Source organism: Ambystoma mexicanum, chromosome 3p (assembly GCF_040938575.1).
Source record: "Ambystoma mexicanum isolate Mex_15411 chromosome 3p, UKY_AmexF1_1, whole genome shotgun sequence".
Classification (NCBI taxonomy): Eukaryota; Metazoa; Chordata; class Amphibia; order Caudata; family Ambystomatidae; genus Ambystoma; species Ambystoma mexicanum.
The window spans coordinates 606,869,256-606,895,398 of record NC_090925.1 but is presented as its reverse complement, the minus strand read 5'-3'; the positions used below and the strand labels follow the sequence as shown (position 1 = coordinate 606,895,398).

General features: G+C 43.2%; 1 protein-coding gene across 1 annotated transcript in view; it reads right to left on the bottom strand.

The window, feature by feature from the left end:
- Nucleotides 1–26,143, bottom strand: part of CDH22 (cadherin 22) — a 2,717,439-nt gene that overhangs the window by 1,069,851 nt on the left and 1,621,445 nt on the right. The window lies entirely within an intron of this gene.

The window sequence follows — 26,143 nt, the reverse complement described above, 5'->3', positions numbered from 1 at the left end:
ATTGTCATCACAGACACCTTCTAGTAAATTTTAATTGCTGACCTCCAAAGCAACTAAGAACGGAGGATACCCTCCTCGAATATCTTCTCCTGATCTCCACCAGATCGCTGTGTAGGTTGATGAAGGACAACAGTGGGATCATGTGGACCTGATGAAGGGACAATTGTCCCGAAACACGTATTGTATTGTATTGTTTACTTATATAGCACTTATACACAGGAAAGTGTTTAATGGCGCTCAAGGAGGATGGGAACATGGGGAAAAAACAACAGGCACTCAGACCCCTTGAACATCTGAGACGATAAAAGTCTGCACAGGCAGAGTAATTAAAATACATTTAACAGTTGAGACACAGATAATAGACTTGAAAGTGACTCGGCGGTTTTACCTGTGCGATTAAGGGGAGAAGGCAAGGGAGAACAGACAGACAATCTGCAGGTACATTGCATTTGGATCATTCAAGTACATAGATGGTCACAGGAAGGGGGAGGTCCAAGTGCACCCAGTCGGTGGAGACTGTGGTAAGTGCAGCGAGAGTTTGTCTCCTAGGTTTTGCCTAAACGCAGTAAAGGTGGGTGGGTGTAGGGCCCTAAGGCAAGTGCGAGAGAGGACTAGCAGGTTTGCCTGGGAGTGGTGAAACTCTGAGTAGGTGGTCAGTCAGCAGGCTGTAAGGAAGAGGAGGGAGAGATGGTGAGAACGGAGCACTAGGTTAGGAGGGTAGAGGGAGAGCCAAGGAAGAGGTGAAGAGGAATGTCTTGAGGAGTTTCTGGGACTTAACAAAGACAGACTCAAGATGTCGGGCAGCAGGGAGGCTATTCCAGAGGGAGTCATCTGCTGAGGATAAGGATCTCCCTGCAAATCTCTGCTTAGAGAACCTTCTCACTCGCAAAAGGTTGGAGGTAGATGAACGCAGGGCTCGTGAGGGACAGTAATTAGGTAGGCAGTCTTGCTGGTAGGTAGGTCTGAGGCCCCAGCAAGCCGTGTGGACAATGCAGAGGGTCTTGAACTTGATCCTTGCAGTCACAGGAGCCAGTGAATGGATTTCAGCACTGGAGAGATGTGGTCCCTGGGCTCAAGGCCAAGGATAAGTCTTGCGGTTCTGTTCTGGATTAGTTGCAGAGTGCGCAGGGCAGAAGAAGGGAGGTTGAGGAAGAGGCTGTTGCAATAGTCCAGCCTAGAGAGAACCAAGGCTCTGGAGACAGTGAGACACTGGGGGAAAGTGAAAACATGTAGAGTACCTCTGAGGAGGTGTAGCTGATAGAATTTTTAGAGATGTCAAAGATGTGAGAGGAGAAGGAGAGAGTGGAGTCGAAGATGACCCCAATGTTTTTTGTCTCACAGGTAGGTGCGGGCGCAGGGCCAAGGGAAGCCTAGAGCAGAAGTTAATGTATGTAAAATACATGTACCAGAAAAAATATTGATTAATTGATTTTAATGTGATTTGAACATAATTATATACTTTTTATGCTTTATTTATTTTGCAATAACATTCTTTTGTATAAAACTACATAACTGATCTTACTTAATTTGTTGATATAAGTACATTATACTCATTGTTTGTTATACCAACACACAAGGTGTGCTGGGGATTTGAGTGTTCCACGGCCAGAGGACACTGGTTTCTTTCTCATTACACCGGCATTAGAGTTCAGCTAGTTTAGCCATTTCTTTCTGTGGAATGGCACATGTTTCTGTACATATATAATTAAATAAGCACCATAAGTGTTATTATGTATCTAGACTAGCATTTGGGAATTAGCATTCATTCTAACTGTGGAATGGCATATTTTGCATCTATAACCTGGAAAGCATCATGTGTGTTATTACTGACCTGACTTTTGTTTTTACTGGACATCTCTGATAAAGTAATCTTTACAAGTGTAATTGCTTGGCTGGACTGGCATTTCGGTACAGACAGTCTAGCCTTTTCTTACCGTGGCATTGCATATTTGTCTGGGCATGTATGATAAACTAAGCTTGATACGTATTATGATGTGCATGGACTGGCATTTTGGTGCAACAGGTATTTCTTACTGTAGCATGCCATGTTTTACTGGGCATCATCAAGGCTAAACATGGTAAGTGTTATTGCTTGTCTAGACTGGCCTACTTTGTGTAGCCAGTTTGGACAGGTTTTTTTTATTGTGGCATGGCATTTTTAATAGCAAAACAGTAAATTAATTATTGCTCCTGTGCACTGTTGGTGACTTGTATATATTGGAGTTTTTAAATATAATTTATAATATAATTATAAATTGGAGTTACCCTACACAAACACTTGCAAACACTCTGTCTGTTTACCCAATTTTGTTTCTGAAAGTGTGCTTTATAATGCACCATTTGAAACATTCTAACTTTTATCTTTGGGCAGTGGGGGTAGGTGGGCTTCCCCCTCCCCCTTGGATGGTTTGGGCTCCTCGCTATGCTTGGTCACTCTGGTATATTTGTGGGAAATGTTCATGCCCCTTCAATTAAAACATTCACCAGCCACCACTAGGTGAGTGACTGATGGGTTAATGGATATGAATGTGTGCGTGCAAAGTTGGGGGCCTGTGCAAGTGGCATTGGAACATGGATTTATTTTTACATATTTTACTGGCATTTTTTGGCAAAGTCAACCTGATGAATGTTATTAAACGTAGGGGTGCTTGGGGTGGCAGGTTTATAGCGTATAGCAAAATGTTTCTTTCTTGTATTGCATGATTCACTGGCATTTTAGGGCAAATTCCACTTGAAGAGTATTCTTACAAGGTGGTGCAGGAGTTGGGCAGGCATTTGTGCTGCCAGAAATAACATGCTTTCGTCCTGTGGTAGGAGATTTTTGTTCTCATTAACGGCACATTCAAGAAGAGAATGTTCATATATTGGGATACTGACAGAGCCAGCATGGACATGTTTTCTTATTGCATCATTATTTTGTGTACTATTACTGGCCATGCACAGAATTGGCTGATAGACTTTGGTGCCCAGAGCCAGGTACAAGCTCTTTGTTCTTACACTAGGTTAAAGATTTAGATTTGATTAAAACACAGATTTGTATCTTTCTCCTAGTGCAGTGTGCAGTGTACACCTGCAACAGCATGATCATTGTGCATATTGCACATGCATGGTGGTCCAGGGAGTCCCGGATTGTGACCCAACCTGTATTTTGTTGCCGAGCTTGAGGGGGGCCCTCATTATGCCTAGCAGGTGGGCCCCACATTTTGCGCTACGCCACTGACTGGAATACATCTCACAAAAGCCAGAGCTAACGAGAAACAGTGGCTGATGTTTCAAAAAATTAAAACCTTTTTTGGAATCCATTTTGTGTATTTTAAATTCCTTTGTTTTCAACATGTTAATGTCTGGCAGCATATCTGGCCTTATACTGTATCACAGACCCCAAAACTTTCATCCGAGGGAAACATAAAACAAAAAATGATATGCCACGAGGAATGTGACAGAACACCACCGCCATTGCTGCAATACCCCCACCATAATTGCTGCAATAATCAAGCAACCATTGCTGCAATACCAACACCGCTATTGCTTCAATACCCCCGCTACCATTGCTGCAATAATCGCACCACCATTGCTGCAATACCCCACGATCATTGCTGCAATGCCCCACCACCATTGCTGCAATACCCCACCACCATTGCTGCAATAATCACACCAGCATTGTGATATAGGTTATTTGTGGAAACATCAAATTTGTATAATCTTTTTACTCCCACCGCCATTGCTGCAAAAATCCCACCACCACTGCTGCAATACTCCCACTGCCATTTCTACATTAATCCCACCAGCATTGCTGCAATACCCCCACCACCATTGCTGCAATAATCACACCACCATTGCTGCAATAACCCCACCCCCCATTGCTGCAATAATCACACCACCATTGCTACACTACCCCCACCACCATTGCTGCAATACTCCCACCACAATTGTGATAGAGGTTATTTGTGGAAACATCAAATGCTTGTACTTTTTTAGTTTTTCTGACACAAACAAAAGCCGAATGAGTGACAGGGTGTTGAAATTAACGATGAACGAATACAAATTGAAGAAAAAAAAACGCTGTACCAATAAACATTGTAATATAAATTGTACATAACGTTATTAAATCTTGTTGCTGCTGCATTAAAACACGTCACTTTCATCTCATTCAGGGATGTTTCCTTTTTTTTATTACTTGCCCCTAGATATGCTGCACTGTGTTAGCAATGTACATTTTTGATTAAATAACGCTGAGCGCGCTGCATAACGTCTCTTATAAATAGCAGTGTGTGATAAATGGAGCTAGAGGTTGGGGCGGGGGCGGAGTGTATCCCAAAGCACATGTAGAAGTAGAGCAGAGCTTGGCTCTTCTAACCACCGAAAAGTAAACTGCAGTCATGCGTTCAGGATATCCTACAACAAACCCAGGCTAGGCCTCCTTCATGCAAGAGCTCAGTGTCTGTCTGAGGCTTCCCCAAAGGAGCTGCTCTTTACACCAGCGCCTGCCTCGTGCACCCAGATACCAGCAGTGATACACTTATATGCCTGCTCAGGTCCATTAGTCACATGAAAGACACTGACTCGCATCCAGTGGTGCTGCCAGCATAGGTCTACTGAGTCGTTGTTTCAGAATTCAGGGATCGACATCATACGCTCAATGTTGCCTCACAAATGTTCAGGTGCTGCCACTATATACCAAGAGCAGCATCGTGTACCCAGCTACTGCTTGCTCTCTTACAACAAGTCAAAACTCACATGCCAGATGTTGAAAGGTGCAACCTCAACCCTCCATGTGCAGCCATTGTTTTCCAACTTCAGTGTCAAATGCCCTTTTAAAGCCAAGCAAATCCTCTCCTGGCAGATGCAATCATGATATGTAAGGTACAACACGAGTAGCATTGGTGCCAGCCGCACATGCAAAGCGCAGCCTCATACATACATCCTCTGTGAGGTAAAGGTTCTCATGTTGGGTACAGTCATCATTTGCTAGTATGGCATTCCATGCCCATGTGCTGCCACAAGGCCCATGTGCCTCATGACCCCCTGGCTTCCTTTGCCATACGGTCAACGCTCCACCCCATATGAGACTGGAAGACCATGTGAGTCATGGTGCCAGGTTCCTGAGGGAGTGCAGCTGGAGGTACACAGCTTGTGTTGGCTCATGGCACGTTCTATGGCACCTCTTAGTGCACATACCTACAGGGGTGCCGCCTTCCCTTCCCCACAGGGTCCTTCTTTCGCCATTACTTTTGACATTATACACAAATGCACAAGAGGCACTAATTAAAGAAGATTACACCTGAGGTACCAAGGATTAGACTCAATTCCCTTACTATTGTTTGTGGATGACAGTCACTAAAGCAACAACAGAAAGGGCTCTGGGCAAGTTGGTCAAAATCTTTCAACAATTGTGTACAAACCTAGACTTAAAAATCAAAGCTGCAATCTCAACAATTTGTAGATTAGGGAATGCAATTTCAACTAAATGGCACTTCCATTGAAAAAGTTCACAGTTTTGACCATTTAGGCCTGCATTTTTCTGTGGGAGGGATTTTGACAAGAATCCGTTGCTTCTCATCAACTAAGAAGGCCTTAACGGTGAATATCACCAACGCTGTCCCTCAGGTGCCTTATGGTAGTGAAATATGGGGACTACATGCGGCCGAGACTTCAGCCAGGGCTGAAAATCTCTTTTTGAAAATATTACTTGGGGAAACCGAGAATTGGAGAACATACTTCTTGCGCTAGATCACATGTAAGACACGGTGTGTGCAGATGGCTAGCTGCTGCATGATGGCGGAGGCCTGGGCGCAGCCAGGAAACTAGGGATCAAATCAAAGCCCAAAAGGCAAAAGATAACAATATCTGCGTGACATGCAAGGAAAACCATACAGTTACTTAGCTGAGTGCATTCCAAGCATGAACTGCATACTAAGCACATGTTATTATTAATGCACACGTTTGGCCATGCTATGCGTTGCAGGTGATCCACATCACTAAAAGGTAGGCGAACCTACTTCTGAGACCTGCCACCCATTGCAGCATGCAAAGACTCCTGAAAGAAGACACTTCCTGAAAGAGAGACACTACCACAGTCTCCTCAGGTCTGTGTGTACATGGTCCCATGCCCCGCCAAATCGACCATGCCACCACTCACAACCAGTTTGAAACACCAAGTCAGTATGAAAGGCTGGTGGTGAGCAAAAGAATACATCCCAGACGGTTTTCGAACATCTCCTATTGGTTTAATTCGGAGTGTTTCGTCTGGGGGCATCACTTGTGGGGCACCCCGAAACACAAGGCATGCGGGGAAGTGGAGATCCAGAGGTCCCTTCTACTGTGTGGTGTGGGGGGTAAAGGAAGCCTTCTTCCTGTGACTGGAAACCACACAGACCCCCACTGGGAAGCTCTGACGGCACACTACCAGAAAATGGGTTGCAGCTTTCCTGAGGGGGGCGGCAGGTACTTAGAAGTATTTCCTTAAACCAAAAGTGTAGGAATCATAATGATCTATATACACCTGCGTTTCAGGTATTCTCTGTCTATGCCTGGGGCAAACGTGGACGAGGAGTGAAGGCTAAACACTCAAGGGGGAAGCACGGTGGTAAAACGGTCATGGGTGACATATAATAGCAAGAATAAGGGACTCTCCGCACAGCAGCTCTAAGACGATATGATCATTATATCGGCTTTAGCAGAGATGAACATTTGGAATGTACAAGGTAGTGCTTTTTGGGGAGTCCAGAATGAGTCCAAAGTCCAATAATTAAGTGTGTTAAGAACACCACCAAAACCCAATGTTACCAACAAGATGAAGAAAAAAATAAGCTTTGCGGCTAGTGAGAAGCTATGCTATCAGTCACTTCAGAACCGGCACAAGTCAACGTGTTGGGCACCTCAGAACTAGTGCTTCTCTATTGGCCAATGGCTATATGTGGTGTGACCAATCATCATCATCATTCGTCATCATGTGACATGTACATAATAAAGATGCACGCCTGCTTTCATTTAAGATGTGCATAGTTCTAGAGTTCTAAAGGTGTTGTGATTGAAAAGTTAGAATAGGAGGCTGGAGAGACTGCGGGGAGGCTTGGGACTGCGCCATTCTGTATGCTGAAGTAAAGATGAATACATAAGGTGACCATTTACCCACCTCTGTGTGCTTTCTGCTTAATACCAATGATTTTCTATGACCTCAAAAGAAAAGTGAAACCCTGTGGTTATGGAGATAAGGATATGTACAATTCATATATGTGGGTTGAGGAAGTACTGAGATGTGAACCATATACACAAGTCAAGTGCAGTTAGTACACGAGCCGACATCACAGCCTCGATGACCAAAGTGGTGCAGATCGGGGCCCAGCATTCAATGCAGGTGGGCTGGCATCTTGAGTGGTCATACGAATGGGAGTGGCACACCTGGTTCTACCGGTCAGAGCCAGGGAGTAGCACCGTAGTTCCCTAGGGCTGTGTGGAAAAAAGTCTGGAGTCCAGCAGGGCTTTGCCTTTAGACTGCAGAGTCAGAACAGATGCTTCTACACGGCCTTTCCCATTCCTACGCGGGTCTCTTCCTCCAGTTGCTTTGGGAGAAGTCACAGCGATTGGCAAAGGTATGGTGCAGGGGCCCTTATTCGTGTACAGTTCTCTAGAGTTGGATGACCATCCAGATTTCGGTCAGACACACTGCACCATTCACACACTTGGCTGCCACCCAGTCAATGGTGGGCGCTACATCCGAACCTTCCTGAGCATCATGAAGATTCCGCAGTGAATCCCAGGTACCTGTTCATAAATTGGGTCATATACCGTCATGACTTTTCCGCAGCTGGAGTCTCAGGAAGCAATCATCTCACATGGTCGTTTCTGTGCATTCAGGGAAAACACAGCCTCATTGTCGAATCTCACTAGATTTCTAAAACCAGGTCACTGTTGTAATGGGGAGCTGTAGGCAGCAATTCTTTATTCTGTAAATACAAACTGTAGCAGCGTAGAGTCGTCACAAATAAGACAGCAAGCTGCCACCAGTCAGTGTGTTACACAGGATCTGGGAGATGGAGTACAGGGTGCCTTTGGGGGCGCACTGCCCTGAGAGCTAGAGGCACTCCCTGGGGCACACTGCATAGAGGTACATTGCAGGGAGCGCCTACATGCGGACACACTGAGGGCACACAGAAAAGCAGAAAGCTCGACTTATACAGAACTATACCGAGTGTCTTACTCTATAACTGTTTGAAACTCAGTGTATACAATCTCAACATGAACACGTGAAAGATAGCTCTTCAAGTTAAAGCGTTGCTTCAAAGAGCTGAGTTCAACCTGTAGTAACATGCTCAAAACCTATGTTGTATTCTGATCACTAGATAACAAGGCATTGCATTGCAGTTGTGCCAGGGCCCATATTTGCTCCACCAGTTTACTGTGTATGTTCATTCAGCTCCGACAAAGCGCCTGGAAACTAGGCCAAATGTAGTGGTGCACATTATAACGCCTTGCAACATGACATTGGAAGAACTAGCAGCCAAGCTGAGGTGACTGCATTCGTCTAGTTTATCACATAACTAAAGACATGAGGAACAGTTAGGAGCACTAAGAGAGTGCTGTGAAGGGGGTTGGCATCCATGATACATTACCGTCACAAATGTGTGATAGGGTCAACGCATCTCCGTGGGTGCCTAGAGAACATTCCGCAAGGACAGGTTATCATGCCATGTTCTTTCTGGAGAGGAGTGCCTGCTACCTTTTTTGAAATATTTGCAAGGAACTTGGGGTTGGTCACCCTGAGTTACCTGAGGGCAACCAGATGTGGACTCCTTGCTCACTGTTCTCAGAGAGGCACAGCTTCACCTCACTGATGAGGCCCAACAAGGCTGAAACACGTGTATGGGGTTGCTGTAGGTACTCTTGTTCAGAGAGGAATTGCCTTGGCATTTCGGTGCTGGACTTCCCACGTGGGCGGAAAAAAGACTGATATGCAAACGGATATTTCCCATCTGTGAAAGGTACAGTGAGCAAAAAGCGAGTGCTGCAAACTCTCATCTCAGAACAGGTCATCATGCCATGTTCTTTCTTGAGAGGAGCGCATGTTACCTTTTTTGAGGTAACAAGTTAGACAAACAAAAAAGGGGGTGGCTTGGATCCTCAAATAACCACGCTCCATCCAATTGTTTCACAGTAATAGAACTATTTCACAACATTCTAGAACAATCATTTGTATTATAGGGTGGCAGTAGTTAAGGTAAAATGGTAAAACGGCAACATTAAATGCTAATAATGTTTGTTTTGTGTGACAGATTAGGCTGAAATTTTGCAAAACAAAAGTTTGTCCCAGCAGGTCCTTCCGCCGCCCCACCACCCGACTGGAACATTTCCAAAAGATTCTTTCAAAAATACAAAAGTTCTTAAGAAAACTGGAAAACACAGTTTAGGCCCAATCCCCATTCATTTGCACATGAACAAAAAAGCTGCATTTTTGCCAGACTGCACAGCCCAAACCACTGGATGGATTTGGACCAAGTCCAAAACAACTTGGGCAAGAAGCATTGAATGGCTATCATTTTGTGGTTTGGGGTTATTCTGTACAGTACGTTTTTAAATTTGATGGAGAAGTGTGTGCCCCTCTCTCCAAAATAAATAGCTATATATCGGGTACATTTAGAAGAAATTGGGTGTTTATAAATGAAACAGCTGACATCTTTTATTTTTCTCAATGTGAGCGATAGCCTCGGTTACATCCCATGTTATAGCCAAGGTTATCGTAAAATGCCAAACAGAAAAATGGCTTTCGCAGGTCAAAGAACAGGCAAATGCCATCAGGCTGGAGGTGGGGGAGGCAAGAGGACACCAAGTGAAATGTTGGAGTTGTAGAGGGGCTTGGGACCAAGATCCAAGGCTCAAACATGTTTCCCATACCCTTGGCTATAACCTGGGGTATATCCAAATATAGACAACATCTCAAAGCAAACTGCATCACAGAAACACTGAGTTTTGGAATGGGAGAGGGCAGGGGAGGTGAGGAGACCTTCAGGGGTGGGGTGAAATGACACATATGTTGGGGGCTTGATGGCATGTGGGGGCAAAACAGATGATTCTTCTTCTGCCTTTATTTCCAAATTCCAAAGCTTTAAAAGTAACCCTAGACATGGCTATCTGTAGTCCATACTAAAATAGACATCAGGGACTCCCATCCATGCAGTAACCGGGCCCAAACCTTGTGGTTAGCTTCAAAGCAAGGAAGGGGCCCGCCCCTTCCGGCCATATTGCCTAATAAATAAGCACAAGTTATGAGGCTACTTGGAGCAACATGGCCTGAGGGAGCCAGCCCCTTCCTCCCTTTGAAGCTAAGAAGGGTTGGTCCCAGTTACTGCACGGATCGGAGAAAGTACACAGCCCCGGATGCAGTGTGTTTTCATGGTTTTAAATATCTCATAACACACGAAAAAGCACACAGCATCTGCATTATTATTTTAAAACTGTGCAACTGTCAGTCCTTGAAAGTATTGCGCTCTAAAGGTCAAGCTGTCAAGAGGCCCACGTGAAAAGAGCAGCCACCTCTGGGTAAGTACCTGCTAATAATACATGGAGAATTGCTAATCCAGCTTGCATGTGTGAAGCTTACTAGAATAACCTTTTGTTTTTATACGTATACATATATATAGATACATATATATATATATAACAGGTCCTGCGTTGGTGGCGGTAGTGGCCCTGTAATTATGGTTAAGTTGATAAACCCATAGGAAAAGCAGTTTTTGTGAGGCTTATAACTTTGACACCATTCAACGAATTTATTTTGCATGCAAGTATATGGCCACCACTAAATGATTTTGCAAAGAATTGTGTGGTTTTGTAAAGGGGGGCAAAGTTCTAGGAAGTTCCCAAAGCTTTTGAAATTCAAATAGACATATATTGCATAAAAAGATTGCTCACGCCTACAGCCCAAACCACTGGACGGATTTACAGTAAACTTGAACAAGGAGTATTTGCCTGGTCTTGAAAGCGTGCTTTTGCATATTTGGTATGAATTCGTCCAGTAGATTTGTTTAATGATTGGTCAATTAAAAACGTGAGATGTTCCTTGTTGGATTCGAGAACTGCACCTGTAGTCCACGAACATTGTGGTAAAAACATATTAAAAACACAACATTACACTTATCAAATTAATGAAACAATCTCTGCGGAGGTGAGGGGTAATCAGGATGGGATGGGAGATGGCCATAAAAAGCAAAAAATCAGGTGACTCTTCTTCTCTGAAGACTGCGAACATCTAAGATGTTTGGGAACATCTCTGAGATGTTCGCAAACTTGACAAAGGTTTGAGAGCGCCCATGCATATTTCTCCACTATTGGGTCGATGAAAAGCAGGTTTTGGATGGATCATAACTTTGGCAACATTCAATGAAACTGCATGACATTTTGCAATATCATTTTAAAGGAAACTTTGAATGCTTCTGCAGACTTCAGTGCTGTTTTGCCAAGAGGGGGTTAAATTAGAGGGGGTCCCAAAATGTTTGAATGGCTTATAAATTTGGTGCTGTTTGACAAATCTGCATACAAGTTTGGCAAATGATTTTAGACACAACTTTGAATGTTTTTGGAAACTTTGGTGGGATTTTGTCAAGAGAGGGGCAAAATTAGACTTGGTGTCTCAACATTTTTAGATCGCTTATAACTTTCGTGCCATTCATGAATCTGCACAAAGGTTTGCAAAAAGATTATTGGCTCAACCTTGAGTGTTTGTGCAAGTTTCAACAACAAAAACATGGACGGATTTGCAGCAAACATGTGCGATGAGCATTGGCAAAAACCCCAAAGCATGGTTTCACAATTGTGTCCGTGTTTTATTTTTTGCAAACTGTCATAACGGGTGTCTAGTGCTAAAGTCAAACTGGGAAATAATCACCATGGGGAGACATTTCCAAGAAAATGCCCCCTAATTAAAATCAAACACTTTTCCCCACATAATCTATGATGGGAGTTCATAATATAAAATTATACCCATCCTAGAATATTTGGTGAAAGTATTTTCGGGGCCAGGCTAAAAAATGCACCTGCCTGGTGACTTTTTCAAACTTATTTACCATTTACCGCAGAGGATTCTTTGCATGTTTCTAAGGAACAACAGTTGACATTGTTGGTGCCTAATTAATTCATTGAGACTCGCTCTAATTTGGCAGATGAAAACATTTATGTCCACTTATCATATCACGAGCTGTTGTGGTGACACACCACCTGTTGCTTTTCTGGCCACCTTTGAAGAAGTGAAGGTCCTATTGAGAAGGACCTTTGAATTTGTCCTCCATGAGATGGATGTTTACCTTATGAAGAGCAGTTTTTTTATGAGAAACTTCACCCAAGACACACTAATTCGGAATCCTAACAATATTGGAACAGGATACCCCTTATGAATGTCCTACCAAAGTGGTGTAAAGGACAGCATTTTTCCTTTTCTTTTCTGTAGACACAATAACTAGATCATCATGTTACTTTGTGTCTCATTGTGTCTTTATGTTATGTTTATAGTACAGCATTGTGTAAATCTCATGTTGAGTTTTCTCTGGATTTTGTATTTGAACAGTGTTGTATGGGTGTTTTGATGAACATATTTTAGATTTGTATTTTTCTATTAATTAAAATCACATATGTACTTTTAGATTATGACTACCGAGTCCATTTTTTCGGGACCAGGAGTAGTTGGGAGAAGTAAAGGGTCACCCCAGAAATGTTGGTACTTTATGGTTTCCAATCTCTTTTTTTTGGTTATAATATGTTGTTGTATCCCAGAGAGTGGAGAGAGGTTCACCCTGGAGTAGGTGAAATATTTTGGATATCTGTTTACCTGTATTATATTGATGACTTTTTCCAGGCAACATTATCACATGGATCCTTATAATGTAGATACAAACAAAAGTGATATACAGTTGGTGACTGAGGTATAGCCTGTGGCCATGGCCAGTGGACAGATGGTCCAGGTCATGACGTGGACAAAGTGGCCACTGGCCATGGACAAGAGGGACCGGCAACAGGGTTAAAGTTGGCATAGACACCAGGGAACGGCTACATTGTAAAGTTTTTAAAAAAAATTTGGGATAAGTTTGAATGGGAGCAAGAAATGTTGCTTATGTCTACAGCACAAAGTGCTGGATGGGATTGCAGCAAACTTGTGTGAGGAGCATCAGCAAGGATATGAAAGCATGGTTTTGCAAATCTGTTCTGGGCTTCATTATAAGTTTGCCGGTCTGGGAACTACGGTGCCAGTAAGCTTGCCTGTACCGTAGTTCCCGGACCTGCAAACTACGAGTTGTGCTCACGGGTGCCTTTCTGCTGGCTATGTCTGACCTGGCGGGCAGAGCGGCACCCGCGAGCACAGCATGTCGGATGCACCTGCACCGTTCATAATGGTGCTGGTGCATCCGGCTTCCCCCTTCCCATTGAGCCCTATGGGGCTCAAATGGGAATGGGGAAGAATTTTTCCTGGCGTCCAGGAATGGGCAAATACCGGGTCCAGCAAGGCCGTAATGACCCAGTAATTGCCAATTTTTGGCACTGGAAAAAATAAAATACCTGTGGCAGCCATGCCTGTATTACAGGCACGGCTACTGCCAGACTTGTACTGAGGCCCTCTGTGTTTTAATTTTTCCAAAGTGTCAAAATGTAAGTACAAAAAATAGTGATATACCTTTGGTGCATGGGCAGTGGGCCTGGCCATCGGCAAGGACAAACGTCTTTTCTGATTTGCTTTTTGGGGCATGCGGCCTGGCCGAAGCCCATGCCCCATTGATTGTGGAGACTGGCCATGGATGCAAACAATGAGCACTGGACATTGGTCACATCATGAGGATATAGTGGACACTGAATTAGAATGCATGGTAAGTGCAGTGGATAACAGGGGTGGTTTGGTGGGGTTGGGGTCATGGTCGAGGCTCATGCCCTAGGCAAATCAACCATGACTTTCATCCCCATCATGCACTGTTTATAACAACATACATCAGTATGCGTTGCAAAAAATATGTTTGTTAAGGGAGGTTTATAGTTATTTCATATATGCAGTGATGTAACATCATGAAACATTTTCACTAATAAAAACCTATGAAATTCACTGAAAATCTTTGTTAAAAGGATGTTATTGTTAAGTTGCATTAATAAAAAACCTATGAAATGTAGTGACATTTTTTTTGTTGTTAAAGGGATGTCATCAGTGATGCCATTTGTATTATCATTGTTGATTGTCCTTGGTTGTTAGTCTTAGCAGTGCATGGTGGCGGCATGAGTTATGGTTGCATAGCTTACCATAACCAGCAAATTTCTTGGGTTTTTTCAATTTTACTTGTAACCATAACACCCCTTTAATAGGTTTTACTCTGAATTTAATATATTTTTATTAGTGCAGCTTAGCCACAACATCCCTTTAAACCAGTTTTTTCACTGAATTCCATATTTTATTTTTAGTGCCACTTAACCATAATGTCCCTTTAACAAGGTGTTTTCACGCAATATAATATTTTTTTTGCCTTTTGCTGAATTGCATTCTGATATTTGTAGTCTCCCAGTCAAGATGGGGGGAAATAATGCAAACATTTGTACACTTTTTGCCTTTCATGGTTTAATAAGGATTTATATATTTCAGTGACACTATGGTATGTGTATTTTTCAAGTTATCTTCATAAAGCAGAGTATTGTTGAAAGCCAGACATGGGGGTGAGGATGGTAAATGATGAGAGGGCAAGTAAGTCATGCATATTTGCTCAGGATGTGGTAAGAACAGTTGCAATCCTAGACCTTGGTGCAGTTATTTATCCCTGATTGTGGCTGCTTTTCAGAGCAACAATAAAGGACACATGTGGGTGGACAGCGTATTTTTTTTTCAGAGGTCAGATTCAACCCCTTGAGTTTTTAGGGGGTTGGCAAGCTTGCTCAAGTATTTGACAGCTAGGATTCTACTGAGGTTTTCATGTTCCCAGTGCAGGCGCTTACCCACAAGACCCCAAGCACTTGTTTCGTATTGGGATTTTGTTTTCCAGGTAATATTTCACTACAGATTACAGGGTTTAAAAGGTGAGCACCTTTTATACTTTGCCACCATATTCATTAGAACTTTTCCTCTCCCAGGTTATTTATTAGGTGTTCATTACTTTTTTCACTTTAAGATACATGTTCACCTACTGTGAGTATATTCATGCGTACCAGATCGAACCTCTGTTGCTGCATGCCATCTTGTTTTCAGGACAAGCATGTTGGCCCTGAGCTATCCTCCCAGGACATTTTTTATTCATGCAGTCATTTTTCCCTTTTCTGTGATGCAGTTAGTTGGGGTGAACAGAAATGTATCACAACAGTCGCCCAGAGACTGGTCATAAAAAAGCGGCTTGTAGCATGCTGCTTAACCAAAGTGTGTGATCCTTGGCAAATAATGTATTCTCATTGCACATTGTCTAAACAACTTGTGAGTTCTGAAAGTCTGCCATCTTTTATACATAAGAATACCACTGTCAACACAGGTAAAAATCAGTCTGTGATTGATGAATGTCTTTGATCGATGGTTGTATTAGGGTGGATTTTGAGGTTATCTACTCAAACCTAGGCATATGTTATTCTTGAAGCTGGCCATGGGAGATATTACCCTACATATGCACGCAATGAAACAATAACATCATATTTTGTGTTTACAATGAGAAAAAAATCCTGTTATCTGGGATTAGTTGAAGGTTGCAAATGGAAAACCACTGATAAACATAGATTCTGATTTTCTTTTTAAGCACTGGAAAAACACCCCTAGAAGTAAAAAAAAAATAATAAAATGAGCACTGAAAACAGGAAACCCTAATTGTAATTATATCTGTAACTATGGAAAAAAGTATTTAAAAACATGTTTTTAGTAATCAGGTCAGGGGTGAAAAATCACTGGCCATGGCTAGTAATCTGGTCGTGTTTTAAAATGGCTGAAGGCCATGGCTAGTGGTTTGGTAGTGTTTTAAAATGGACAGCGGACAAAGACCATTTCTAGTGGTCTGGTAATGTTCTAAAATATGAAGACGGCTGAAGGGCGTGGCCAGTGGTGCGTAAAAGATCTAAGGAATAACAAGGCCCTTGAAATTCAATAAAAACACTGTAGTTAATGATCAGTTAAGGTAAGAAACTTATCTCAACAAAGCCCCTGAAATGCAATGCAATGGAGAGCTTAGGACCTGCTTAACGTGGCGCGTTCCCATTGCAAAGCCCAAGAGGACATATTCATTGGAAGAGAAGTAATTCACAATGTGATAGGATAGCTCAGGGGCAACACATTAGTCTTGGAAGCAAGACAATGCAGTGCAACACAAGTGCGAGTCCCGATCCCGTTCTTAAAAACCAGTTGTTTATATTAAGTGTGTTATAAATGAACAAATAAAATAGAAAATGGCATTATTGGTGATATAGTAATATAGGGGACATCAATGGGCAAGCGCTGAGTTCAACCAATCCTGAGGTCACCAATGCTTTGAATTTCAGGGGTTTTGTTGCAATATGTTTATTAGCTTAAATGATCATTTACTAACGTTTTTGCATTGAATATATTTATAAGATCTGTTCCCGGCATAACATAAGCCAATCTAGCATATCTTAAAGTCAATATCAGTTGGTAATTCATAGAGTCACTTCTGTCACCCTTCTTAAATAGTATTTAAGTTCTAATGATCACACAAGCCTCTATGATGTGTCTTTGTAGATGCATAATTTTCAACCTTGTTCCATTGCAGAGTCCTTGTGATGGCATAAAACTGTGTAGTGGCATAATTACAGCACCTACTTTCAATTTTAGCTTGTGGAGAGGCTTTCGTTCTACAGCGTTTCCCTCTTTAGAGACTGAAACTGTAAACCAGTAATTAACTTCAATGACACTGGAACCGCTGTGCCCTATGTGAAGCGAAGAGTGGGTGGAAACAAGTAACTTCCAAATGTTTGCGATAGTGGAAGGTCAATGGGACCACGTAGAACCGTGCTCGTTCTGTTTGTTGAAATGGTAGCTATTGTTGAAGTGGGTGCACTTTGCCGTTTGGACCACAGAGGGCAACCTAACAATGATAAATTACATCCGTATGTTGAGTTGATAGCTGTTGTTGAATTGGGTGACCTTTACCATTTGGAAAGCAGAGGGAGTCCTAGCACTGATACATTCCATCAGCTGAGTACAGAAACATAACTAAGAGTTTTATATATATAGATATATATAGATATCCAGGGGGAAAAAAAAGTTGAGTTGCAGGGACGCTAAGGTAAAAAATTCATGCAACAAAACCCCTGAAATTCAGCTAAACCCACCTTAACGTTTTGCCCCCTGTTGTGCAGCCTATGAACACAATTATGACACCAAAAATGATATCCCTGATGACATCACTGGTGACGGCACTCATCTATGATGGAATCATTGATACATTACAACACTAACTGGCCATGGGCAATGGTCACATCCTTTGGCCATGTACACTATATTAAAACACATTAGGGGCCACTAGCCATGGCCTTTGGCCATGTCCAGTGTATATTTCACAATATTAACCAACCACTAGCTATAGCCTTTGGCCATAGCCAGTGTCATGCCCTTAGCCCCCCTATATATTTTAACATATTCATGGTAAGTAGCCATGACCTTCAGCCTTTGGCCATGCACACTGTATACTGTATATTTTCAAACACTAATGGACCCCTAGACATGGCCTTCAGCCATTGTTAGTGACCACCGTCTTCGCCATGCCCACTGTATTTTTTACAACACTAACAGGCCACTAGCCATGGCCTTCAGCCATAGCAAGTGGTCATGGCCTTTGACTGTGCTGACTGTATCTTTTAACACATTAAGGGGCCACTATATATGACTTTTGACCATGGCCAGTGGCCACAGCCTTGGCCATGGCAAAGGCCACCTACAGTGTTATTTAGTTAAAGAAACTTTTATTAGCTAAGTCATACATTATGTTATGTCTGTTGCCATCACATACAGGATGTAAGTAGTGATGTCATCAGCGATGTCATCTTGGAGCCCATTAGGGTTGATGTCATAATTATGTTATGTTATATTATGTTATGTTACTTTGCATTTATATAGCGCCTTATGTACCATTGGTATGGTCTCAAGGCGCTGGTAGGTTGCACGCCCTCGGGAACCGAAGTTCAAGTCAGTAAAGAGAGTAGAGAGAGTCAAAGGTGCGCGTGAGCACCGAATATGTTTGCAGCTGGTGTGGCATCGTGTAATAGCTGCTTCTTTGCGTTAGGTGTGGTGGTTGAGAGATCAAGAGTATGTGCTCGTTCTGGCAGGTTTTATCCAGACCGATTCTGGCTGCGTTAGGCCTGAGGAGAACGCCTGGCTGGAGGATGTGTACCCAGCAGTGTTTAGTTAGAGTGATGGGCAGTATGAGGCGGATGTTGGTATGAGAACAGCTATACCGAATGGTGTCATGGTATCTCTGTGTTCTAGTTGAATTGTGGTGTAAAGAAGAGAGTAAGTGCGGTGATGTGATATGATGGTTTACATTCTCTTTCAAAAGTTCCATGCACTCCAAACCATTCTATGTATGTCATGCAATTCTATGCGCTCCAATCTGTTCCATGCACTCCAATCTGTTTCATGCATTCCAGGCCGCTCCATGCACTCCAAACCGTTCCATGCACTCCAATCCGTTCCATGCACTCTAATCCGTTTCATGCACTCCAATCCGTTCCATGCTCTCAAATTCATTCCATGCACTGTAATCTGTTCCATGTACTCCAATCTGTTCCGTTTATTCTAAGTTGATTTATGCACTCCATCCACATATTTCACCCGTACCTTCCACATATTTCACCCGTACTTTTCACATATTACACCAGTACCTTCCACATACCTCATCCGTTCCATCCACATACTTCACCCATTCCATCCAAATACGGCACCCGTTCCATCCACATACATCACTCGTTATATCCACATACGTCACCCATTCCATCCGCATACTTCCCCCGTTCCATCTCCTCTATGCACTCATCCGCTCTACGCACTCATCTGCTCTACGCACTCATCTGCACTACGCACTCATCCACTCTATGCACTCATCTGCTCGAGGCACTCGTCCACTCGAGGCACTCGTCTGCTTGAGGCACTCATCCGCTCCACGCATTCATCCACTCCAAGCACTTGTCCTTTCTACACCCTTGCCCACTCTACGCACTTGCCCGCTCTACGCACTCACCCGCTCTACTCACTCACCCGCTCTATGCACTCACCCGCCCTACGCACTCGCCCGCTCTACACACTCAACCGCTCTACGCACTCGCCCGCTCTACTCACCCATCCGCTCTACGCACCCATCCGCTCTGCGCACCCATCCGCTCTGCGCACCCATCTGCTCTGGCACCCATCCTTTCTATGCACTCATCTGCTCTAGGCACTCCACCGCTCTTACGCACTCATTTGCTCTTGTAAACTCATCCGCTCTACACACTCGTCCACTCCATACACTCCACTCGTCCGCTCCATACACTCATCCGCTCTACACACTAGTTCGTTCTACGCATTCATCCGCTCTACACATTCCTCCGTTCTTACACACTCGCCCGCTCTACACACTTGTCCGCTCTGCACACTCTTCTGCTCTGCACACTCTTCCGCTCTGTGCACCCATCCGCTCTGCGCACCCATCCGCTCTATGCATTCATCCGCTCTTCTGCACTTATCCTCTCTTGCGCACTCAGCCGCTCTTACGCACTCATCCATTCTATACACTCGTCCGCTCTACAAACTCGTCCGCTCTACACACTCGTCCTCTCTACATACTCGTCCGCTCTACACACTCATCCGCTCTAAGCACCCTTCCACTCTGCACACTCATCCACTCTAGACACCCATCTGCTCAATGCATTCATCCGCTCAACACACTCATCCGCTCTACTCACACCTTCGCTCTACGCACCCATCTGCTATATGCACCCATCCGCTCTCTGCACCTATCTGCTTTACGCACTCATCTGCTCCACGCACCCATCCGCTGCACGCACTCATCCGCTCACACACTCACCCGCTCCACGCACTCATCCGCTCTATGCACTCGTCCTTTCCACGCACTCATCTGCTATATGCACTCATCTGCTCTACACAGTTCTTCGCTCTTACGCACTCATCCACTCTATACACTCATCCACTCTATACACTCATCCGCTCTATACACTCCATAGGCCTGGCCATAAACTGTGCAACAGGGGCACAAAGTTATGATGGGTTTAGCTGAATTTCAGGGATTGTGTTAAGTTTTATTTAAACGTCTCGCAATTTTTTCCCTGAATATATATATGTGTCAAAGATCACTCAGAATTTCTGTTTAAAAAATGTAATATTTTCAAAAATGTTTTTCATTGACTGCTGACACGATTTTTTTTTTAACAACCTGAGCTCTTCATCATTCCATTAATCTCAGTGTTGTAACAGTTTTGTGTAAACTCATTTGGCCTCATTATATGTTTGGCAGTGCAGGAAAAAAGTGCCAGTTATTCCGTTATCAACCCTTTTCCTGCACCGCCAAACTACATGTTTGCCGGTAGGGGTGGAGGATGTACCTTCAGCTAAGGGCTGGAGGTAAATCCGACCCCTAACAGCAAAAAATAGTTGTCATTACTGGTGCCGGTAATGTCAGCAATTCTCCCCATGGGGTCCTAAGGTACTCCATGGAATGGAGAATTATCGCCGTTGCCGGCACCTGTAATCTGGTGGTAATTCCGGCAGACCGGGAGACGGTAAGGGTATCACCATTTTCCAGTATAACGCCAGATTTACCAGCGGGATACCGACAAACCTAAAATGAGTCCCATTAATGGAACTTTGCTATTATTCTGTTTCTTAAGTTACACAAACCGTCTCTTCTTCATTGACGTTTTCTGTGTGTTGACGTAAATGTTTTATGGGATAACTCAATCCCAATATATATCCATTTCGTTATGTGGTTCAGGCAAATTTGTCCTCTTTTGTCTGTAAATGTTTTCTTTCTATATTTTCATTGCTCTTATAATTTCTCTTATAATGATTAATCAATCGTTATTATCCTTTACTTTGCGGTTATTCAACATACTTTCTTTGACCTCAAATATTGGCTTCTCTTTGTTCAAGAACAAATCAAAAACTATACTTCTATTCCTCAAAAAGGAATAGTATTACATGTTTTTTTTTGCTTTGTTTTTTTATATTTTGTCAACAGATTTTGTACATTCGTTGTAATGATAATATGTGAATAACAAAAACATTTCAAAAGTAGTTATATTCGTTTTATTTAAGAGGGGAGCTGCGTTTTATACCATTGCCTTTCCACTTAAAAAAAGATACATGAAAGGGTGGGAAATTACCTTTTATGCAGTACACACCGTCCGATGTACCTGGTCAAACAAACACTGGTGGGTGCCCAACGTGTTCATGCATCTGAAAGTGCATCTCTTTTGCCTTTTGGAAATACCCATAAGACATTGCAGTTCAGCTCTGGTCTAGAGATGAACCTTCAGTGATGGCTACTTGATGGTGCTAGCCTGTGACGTGTGTTTAATTAGCTGAAAGGGCTTCTTCTACTCAAACTACAGGCACAACATTGTTTAAAGCCACTGTAATATGTATATTATGCTTGAACAAATGTAAACTCTTTAAAATAAACTGGAATGCTACATTAACAATAGCACTGGGTCGAAGTGGCCTTCTCTAGTGAGTCTGACTTTGCATTCAGACGCATGATGGATGTCTGAACATTATTCCTCAGCTATTGCTCGCTGAGTCCATGGCCATCTTGCATTAAGGCTCGAAGCACTGACCAGATTGCGTGGGATTGTAAACTCGCATTGTGTGTGCCATTTCATTCCTGGGGTGATTTTGCACCGAAGGCATGCTAATTATTTGGATTAAATACGTGTTGACTGATTTCGCATTAGATGCAGTAAAAATTGCATCGGCCCATACCATTGTCATTTGCAGGATACCCGTCTGACTGCTCACCCTCTCTGACATGATCGGTTGCAATACCTACAGGAATCACTAGAACTGTCTGAGAAGCAGGATTTTAGGTCGGCCAAGCTAGAGCAGTCAGCAGTCTCTGCGAGCATTTGCAGTGATGGAAGACGGATGATCGTCGCATCAATTTTCAGGAAACTTCAGAAGCTGGCGGGGTATTCTGAGGGCGTGGTGTGTGTTCCGATATCCATCTGGAGCACTCATACTCTCTGCCTATAATGCTTTTGAATACGTGTGTAGTAATAAGACCGGCATCAACTTGAATTGCAGCTGCAGTGACCGGGCAACCAAGAAGAGTGCATTGGCTCGAGAGCGACAGTAAGTGCAAGAGCTGGCCACGAAAAGAGAGGTAAGTGGTCAATCTGCGCCACAGCTAAACACGTTTACGCCGACAGACTTACTATTAGAAGTAAACACTAAAAAGACAAAACGGTGTACTTCATTGTTTATATCATAACGACTTCAGTGGTCGTAAAACTTGTGCGAGATATTTTATAAAAGACCGTGGGCCTCATTACAACCATGGAGGTAACCATGCTGCTTTTGGCGGCATGGCTACCCCCATTCCGGGTACTGGGTCCGGGTTCCCTGAATGGCCCGGTATTTCCCCATTCAAGGAACCCGGACCCGGTACATCCCCATTCCCATTTGAGAACCCATAGGGCTCAATGGGAATAGGAAGGATGCTAACAATGGGCCCGTTAATGACAGGCCCGTTGTTAGCATCCTGGTGTGCTCACAGGACCCGCAAAGGACGCCTTTTACCAGGCGTCCTTAGCGGGTCCCGCGAGCAGACCTCGTAATGAGGATGTAGGGGGTTAACGGGGCCGGCAGCTCTACCGGCCCATTAACCCCCTACCGCCAGGGTTGTAATGAGGCCCCATGCATCGAAGCAAAAAAGCAACCATTATTCCAATGTTGATGTTTTTAAGCACAGCTTTGATTTTGCATTGAAAAATTGACTGTGATGAGTGATAAAGACTGGTAGGATCATGCAGTATTGATAGGCTGATGCTAAAGTATCACTGCCGGGTCGCTGCTGGTTCATTTTAGGCTTTCCAAAACAGCAACATGCGTGAAACCATTTAATGCAGGATCGGACTAGCCTATAGGGCAATATGGCAATGCCCGAACGCAAAGACGCAAAATGCTAGTGTGGGCCACGTTTTTGGTTCAACGTGGGCCACGTTTTTGGCCAATGTTGGCCAGTTTGATGAGTTACTTCACTATGTAGGCTTGTAGTTTTGGCCATTGTTGCAGAGAAAATATTATTGAAATTGCACTATTCACATTACATTTTATCAAAAAACTCCTCTTGGGCACGATCAAACAGTCTTGCACATAAGGAATGAACTGCCATTTGTAACGGTGGACCACTTTTTATTTAGTGCACAAGACAATGTTTGTCCCCAGTTCAACCTTGATTTAATTTGATCTAACCCTATAGGCACAGGCTCTGCATAGGTGTGTGGGGCACTTGACCATAACTGCCAAGTGTCATGGGACCTGCTCGGTCAGGGGGCATTGGGTTAGGCTTAGGTGCTGTGGTATCAAATACACTTTAACTTTCGACTGAGACAGTCCAGTGAAATGGCTTTTTCATTTCACCCCTCTCTGGTAGCAGCACAAAGGCAAAGATTCTCTGTGAGGTTTATTGGATGGCACCATTAAATGAGCAGCATCATTCAGAACCATGTCTTAGGAGCCTGTGCAAAGCCCAGATATTCACGTCTAAATCAGTCACTCCCCGTTACTGGATTTAAAATCCATAGGTACACATTTTATCCGATTAAATAAATTGCAACATCTAAAAAAGACAACAGAGCAAGTTAACAAGAATTGGTTTCATGTCTTTATATCGAGCTTATGTATAACATAGTTTCACTATAAAGGTTTTCAAGAAAAATGATTAGACATATAGGGATTTGAAAAACAGGATTCGATATAAACACTGTATACCACAAGAATTATACCAATAAATAAATAAACACTCGATCAGGTCAGTAAAATGAAATGCACATGTGACAGCTTGAACTGGCAAACTCCTGAAGTAGCAAAGGGTAAATATATTGCTCACCAATAGAGAAACAACTAATAATAGAGTATTTGTGTATCTATTTTAGGTCTGCAAAATCGTTTTCAGCTAATTCTACACATTTCGATCTTGCAAGCAATGCTTTTGCAACTTTATCAACTACATTTATATTGTTAGTATCTTTAAAGAAACGTACTGCCTCCCCCACGGAGACCAAAGATATATGGTAAAACATATAGGTTCCTGTATCTGGAATAAAGAGAATACCATGTCAGAAATTCAGAAAGTATTTCGGGGGCTGTGTCACAATATGGACAAGGATATGACTTAATGGTGTCTCAGGTATTGATCAGCCCGTTAAGGGCAAAATGCTGAATCAAAATTTGGGGAATAGGGATCTTGCAAGGGTTGCGGTTACAAAATCGAGATATTGCTGATAGCAGAAATGTGTTTCTCATCCCAATAACTTATTACTTGTGTTGAGTCAATGATGACACTTGAAACGCGATCTTGTTCTCTAGTTAGATAGTCCGCCTTGACCATTGGTCGATGTAAGAGGATGTGGTTACAACCAAACTTTGCTATGTCCAATGTAGTGTGCCCTTTTGTTTATGTGCTCCATCATGGGAGGTGCCTCCATCCTGTCCCATATGATCTTGCATAGCATCTCTATATGCTCCCAAAAAGGGATTTGTCTATAATCAGACCTAGATTATAAGGGGTTTTAGGGCAACATGGCGATCGATACACTGGGCATCATCACGAGTTGGGCAGTATCCCGGCTGTAAATCCTCTGGAATACCGCTGAATGCAATTACCATTACCACCACTTGTCTAGAGCTATTACCACTAGATTACAAGAGGTGGTGACGATGTAAGCTCCCATTTTGTTTTAGTCCATAAGACTCAATAGGGCATTTTCGGTGCAATTACTGCAGCAGTAATTGCACCATGGTTATTGCATTGAAAATGGTTGGACAATTGGTGTATTTACCTCCAGTTCAGAGCTGGAGGTGAATCCTCCAACTTTCCCCCAAACTTGTAATTGGGTGGTGCAGTAAATCAGCGGTAATGCTATTACCGCCTCATTTTTACCACACTGCCCAACTCGTGATGGGGGCCAATGAACACCAAACATATAAACTAAGTAAAAATCCCACAAGGGCTAATGTAAGTATTACTTTTCTCCCAAGACACCTATTTCCTTTAAGGACTAGGGAAACAGAATATTTATATGGTAGATATGGATGGGATGCATCAATGCATGGTACAGTAAGGAGAATGGGAAAAAAAAGACATGGCTGTGAGCAAAAACAGTTTGTGTGCCATATTATGCTACTTACAAATCTGACCAAGGCATTGTCGTACCCCTTTTTTGTAGGGGTGCTGTGTGTGTAAGTGAAGTGGGTTGGAATTGAGCACACACAAGACACCCCTTTAGGTAAGTGTCGAAGGTCCTGGACCATGTATGACCAGTAGGCAAACTCGCACAAGATTTCTAATGCCGTGTGAAACCCCCTCTGAACGGCAGTTCAACATCAAGCTTCAGAATTAGGTAGGTACCACCCACTGGTCACAGCCAGTTAGGGCTCTCCTTACTATCAAACTGTCTGGATCAGAAACATCTTGGAAAACATCATCAAAGATACTCTTTGCTGGTATAAACTGACTCTGTTAGAGGAAAACTCACATGGTCTTCAATGTGTTGATAGAATTTCCCATTGATTGGGTCCTCTTTCTGTGCAGTAATCAAATATACATCTGGGATCGCTTTACACCACTGGGCAGTCGAGAGTTCAATATTCACACAAATGTGTTACCTGGTGACAATGGCAACTTGGATTTCCCTCAGCAGGGATTCCGTTTCTTTGAAATCCCACTGCAAGGCCACAGTTTTAGCCAGCTGGTCAGCCAGGTCATCATTCCCTTTCTTATCTGGCCCCTCTATTTTGGAATGACCTCTTATTTTCTTCCAATAGATGGTCATCTCATTGGAGGTCACCAGATCAATTGACTGGATCAGTTTGGCATGCTTTAAGGGTTTACTGTTGGCACAAAGCATGCCATGCTTCTTCCAGTTAATCAGATACTCCACGAACCCATTCCCTTGTGGGATGTTCTGGGATGTTCTGAACCAC